This window comes from Coffea arabica, chromosome 4c (genome assembly GCF_036785885.1).
Source record: "Coffea arabica cultivar ET-39 chromosome 4c, Coffea Arabica ET-39 HiFi, whole genome shotgun sequence".
Taxonomy (NCBI): domain Eukaryota; kingdom Viridiplantae; phylum Streptophyta; class Magnoliopsida; order Gentianales; family Rubiaceae; genus Coffea; species Coffea arabica.
Genome location: NC_092316.1, coordinates 13,197,333 through 13,203,332, shown reverse-complemented (window position 1 = coordinate 13,203,332; position 6,000 = coordinate 13,197,333).

Here is a 6,000-nt window from a genome sequence, read left to right as displayed (position 1 = left end):
CACTTGAATCTGCGGATGAAATTATAAATCAGGTCTATCCAAGTTTTTATCCATTTTGAAAATCATTTAATCAAAAAAATAGTCAAAATATATCTAATAATTAAATGAACAGGGGCATTTAATTTTGGTGGTGGCAGTCTGACACGTAAAGATGATACCGAGTTTCTGTCACCCAGCCGAGGAGCATTCTATCAGGGAGCATAGCATCAAAGGGGATTAAGTAAATAAGGAGCCGCAAGAAATGGAAAAATAAGGCCAAGAACAACCAACTCTTTGTCAAAAAAAAAAAAAAAAGAGGTCAAGTACAAGCAAAATAAAAGATTTTTTTTTTGTTGGTTTTCAAAGTATTGTGGGGGTAACGTTTTCAATTTTGATACTGAGTAAGAAAGACGGGAGAGGCCTAGGATAGTTTCTTGTGTGTTTTTCCAATGTTCATATTTTTAATATGTTTTTCTAATATTTCATGATCCATTGTCCACATGGATCACATTAGAATTTGGTTGATAATTATACTATTGTTAAATTTAAAAAGACAATTTAACAAGATAGAAAGAAGAAAGGAGAGTGGAGGGAAATGCAAGATGTAAGGAAATGAAATAGTGTATTTTACAATTATTATAGACTTGTACGATTGCTAAAATTAAAAAGATACAAAGCAAGAAAGGAGAGAATGGTAAAGGAAAATACAAAATGTGGAGCAGGATTGCACCCTTCAACTATACTTTGTTCTTAGTTTGATATTTAATTTAACATGTGACACTTTAATCCTTAAAATACAAAATATATCCCACTAAAGTATAAAATTTTGTCACACATTGGAGAATAAAGTACAATAAATATCATACTTTAGGGAACAAAAGTATAACAAGTGGGACAGATTTTATATTTTAGTGAATAAAATGTCCCACTATAAAATTTAAAAACTAAAATTGGAATTCGGATAGAGTTGGAGTGTGCAAAATAGAATTAACCCAAAGGAGTAAAATATTTTACGCTACAAGAAAGAAAGTGTTCTTCTAATTTAATTGTTTCATGACTTCCAAGCAATGCATGGACTGGTTTTATTCCAAAATCTTTCATTACTCGCGTATTTGAATGAGTTAGGGTTTACTACTTCAATTACCATTCTATCAATATCATCTGTTTTTAATCGATAATTATTATTTTGATAACTTATTTAATCATATATTGTCATTCCTTCCATCATTTAATTGCTCATTCTTGGTTTGGTACCTTATCATTAGTAGCTCAACTCTTCTTTACTGGTCATTTTGAACTTTGTGGGTTTTGTAACATGCTCCTCATGCTTTACTCTTTTATTACCTTTTCTAGTCAAATAATGGAAAAGTTAAGTAAACATCTTGCTTAAGTTTGAATTGTTAATACATCTTAACTTCATGGTTTTAAGTAATTCATCAATAGTTAATCTCCATATAACCCTTTCCTAGTTTTCAAATATGGCTGCCAAACTTTTGAAAAGTGGTAAAAAGGCTCTTATTTATTGAATATAATATCGTCTTTTTGTTTATTACTATTCATTTCTACATATGCATCTTAGAGAAACTATTACAATGACAATTTCCAAATTAGGATTCCTTGTTTCTTGTATTTTATGACAATCTAGATTAATTTTGAAACAGTGGGGTCTTTGATAACTCCACTAATTATTGAAGTTCATAAAGTAATTACTTTTTAAAACTCTATGCGTTTAGTAATGAAAGTTTTGTACTTCTATACATAGACAGAGTCAAACATTTTGTTGGGGAGGGATGAATAATGAAGAACATAAAAAATACAAAACAATGAAGCAAAAGAAAGTATCACAAATTGTAACTCAAAATTCAAAATTTTATAATTAATATTTTAATGCAATGACAAGTATAAACTAAAACACTCAAAATCAAATTCTCTACCATTTTAGAGTTTACCAATGCAAGTGTGATGTGATGAAAGATATTATTTTAGTATCACTCACTTTATAGAAAATTATGATTGATTTTACTTTTTTATAAAAAATTATCTTAGAATTCAAGAAAATTAACTGTAATTGGATATTAAGGTAAGAAAATATAGGGAAAAATTCCCATATTAACATATTGCATCAAAATTAGATGTGAAAAGAATAATCATGGATTAAGAAAAATTCTTTAAATAAAGAATAAGTAAAGATTGAAAATATAATATAGGAATTTCCAAAGAAAAATTTTTAAAATAGTAGTTGCCTTGGAATAGTTGCAGTTAGAGTCCGGAGACTGATAAGATAAAGTTGACTATAAGAAGTTCTGACTTTTTGTGTTTATCACAATGACAATTTGTGAGCTGTGTATGTCACAATTAGTTACAATTATGTTTTGACTTTTTATGTTGATTTTATTTTCATTTTATAATTTTGCTTTTGTTTTAATTAATATCTTAGTTTAGTTTAATTAGGATTTGATTAACATTTTACCCAACTTTAGGAGATTACAAGTTGGTATATCATGTGAAAGTTATGTAAAGAAGGGGAGTAAAAGATTATAGTTAATTGTATTTGGGAGACAAGAAAGGAGGAATTTTATTAATTTGTCATAAGAGGTATACAAAAAACAGGATTTTGAAAAATTTTGGGGTGGTGTGGGGGAGGGAGGGGGGAGGGATTGTCCCTCCATGCCTCTCCTATCTCCATCCTTGCCACTAAATATATTAAGCATCACTTAATTTGTCTACATATATTTTAAGTAAAACTTTTTATTTAATTTACTAAATTTTGGATAAATTTAAGAGTAAATCTTATATACAATAATGGTATATACACTATTACAGTTGGATATATGACACATATGCAAAAATTGAGTTTCAAATTTAAATTCGGATTATGTATTATACATCTAATGATGAAAGTATATATACTGTCAGTGTATAGAAGTTTAATCCTAAATTTAACAAGACAAATTAGTGGTGTATGAAATAATAACCTTTATATAATTTCTCTTTATGTTTCTTTATCACTATTGTTCATAAATTAACGACGGAAATTCACAAATGCATACTCTTCTCTTATTTATGCATGTACAAACAGTTTTCCTTCTCTCACACACTTGCACATATTATTCTCTTAACTCGTATATTTTTTTCAGACACATTCGCACATAGATAGTCTTTCATCTCTCTCTCATGTCCAAAAGCCATCTCCCAAAAGCAAACATGCTTAGTTTTATCTTTCTCCTGTACATACTTTCTGATAGTGTATGTATCTTTAGTTCTCTTTCATACATGTAGACTAGGGGTGGGGCATTGCCTATTAATTCCTCCCACCCCCGCCCTGTCCTGCTTCCCACGGGGTTTAAAAAATTTTGTTATATAATTTCATTATAATTAAATTTTAACAAATAATCAAGTACTAAAATATCAACATATCACCAAATTATTATTCATTGTAACTTCACAATTGAAACTCATAAAAATAATTAAACAAAGTTATTTGAATACAATCTAACATGATAAAATAAATATAACTAAAATAATCAAGTTTCCACTTTTGATACAAATACAAATCACTAAATTGTTATTGTGTTTTTTTTCTAAAAAAGTGTTATTGTATTAAGTGTAGTTAGGAATTTAATATAAATGTATTAATAAATTTAGTATAATTAATTAATAATTTTTATTAATAGACATGTATAATTAGTAGTATAATTGATAATATCAATTATATTACATATAATAATATACATTGAATGATACACATAACTAATAATATCATTATTATAAATTTATAACTAATTAAATTAAATATTATATATATAATTATGTACACATATAATAGTACCCCGCGAGGTGGGTGCCCCCATTGTCATCCTCAATGTAGACTCATGCATACTTTTTGTTCTCTGACATCACACACATTTGAACATATTATATTTTCTAAATCAAATTATGATATAAAAGAGAAAATATATATTGATTCAACATGTAAATTAGTTAGTTATACATGTTTTTGGAAAAATTTAGAAAAGGTAACAAAAAATAAAAATTTGCATGAAATATGTAAATTTTTACTAACTGCTAAGAAGAGATGATGTACGTTATTTAATAAAAAATAAAAATTAAATTAATTGACAACAATCATCATGCATAGGCATCAATGTTATTTCATTAAATTTTTAGATAAAAGCATTATCTCTAATGTTTGTATGGTCATCCTATAGGGTAATATATATATATATATATATATATATATATATATATATATGTTACTAGGATACTCCAACTCTAAAAAGGCCAAATATAATATACAAATGAAAATTCCTATGCTAATTACCTAGTCACATGCTGCTAACATAACTACCAAATATAATGTAATTAACAAACGAAATGTAGTATTATAACTATCACTTGGTTTAGTTTTAAAAAGTTTCAATGGATTCATACAAAAAATTATTTATTTTTATATTTGATGTAGTGCCTTTAGCACTTGTAACTATTAAAGTTCCAAATAACATTTTAGATAATTTTAGAACATGTGAAAATCAAAAGTTTTTCTTAGAATTTCATATCTATTCATCTCATATAACCCCACATTGGGAATTAAATATTTTGTAGTAATGCTATAATATATCTTAGTTATTTGTTCTTAGAGTTTATGAACATACCAAATTTATTTCATTTGATTTCATTTACTAAACTTTCTAAAATGTATGTAACTTAGATTCTCACCATTTTTCTCAGATTACATGTACATGCCAAATGTAGACATGTATTAGATTAATTTTATGATAAGAAAGCATTTAAAATAAGGAGTTTATTGCCATTATGATCTTCGTCTTAAAAAATATTTCCAAACTAACGCAATTTCAAAATTTATTCCCTTGTTAATATATTTGCTGCCATGTGGACTTTAAATATAGAAAACTAATCACACTTAAACTTTGGCTTTGATAATGATCATAGTTTAGTGTGAACTATAAAAGTTCCATTTTAAAGGAAAAGAGAAATGAAAAAAAAATCTCTGCATTTTTTTGACTCAATCACAGAGAATCTAAGTCATAATTAACATTAAAATTAACACCAAGGTTAGTTAATAGTCAATATCTGGAAAAGTTATCATTATGCATTCTAACAATAAAAAAATCATAAATTAACACAATAGATCTCTAAAGATTTCTATTTATCTATATGGCAATTCATCATACACAAGGCAAGAAAATTTTTTAGTTGCTGTGATGATTTAAGAAATTTCCAAATATATTAAGAATTTCCTCAAGGTAGGCAATGAACAATATATAGAGAAGAAGTAACAAAATTTGAGCTATTGAAAAATAATGAAGAATTCTTCTAATGTGAATTTTAATTAAACTCTTAAGAGTAGTTAATGACATTTTAATGGGATTTACCTTTCAAGTTCAAAGAAGATAAGAGCAAAAGTTTAAAAGTGATTAGTTTTCCTTATTTAAATTCCACATGGCAACAAACATATTAACAAGGGAATAAAATTTGAAACTGCATTAGTTTGGAAATATTTTTTAAGAGGAAGATTATTGTGGCAATAAACTCTTAAAATAAGAAAATAAACTAAAAATAATATAAAAACGTACATGTTATATAAGGCACATCATAGTACATAAATAAATAATACTAAATACAACTTTCTATCATATTTCGTTAAGATTAGAGTTTTGCTTTTCATACATTCAAGTAATACAACTTTGATTGTTGGAAATATTTGATGACTGGAAATGTCAATAACTTATTATTTGTTTTTATTTAGTAGTTTCGCAGATTCCACTAATTATACGTTCAGCATGCTAGATTCTTTTTTTTTAAGCAATTTTTTCAGAGGCTATTTTGCTATTTGCACACAATGTTCCTATTTCTTCCTCTTGCTTATTAGCTTAACTTAATGAGATTATGAGCCTGTAGATTGATGTTGAAACGTTTTTGAAGTTATCATGTATTAATAAGCATAAGGGTAAATTACTCCATGCATATCAGATTAATTTAGTTTAACGAGGGATGGCTATA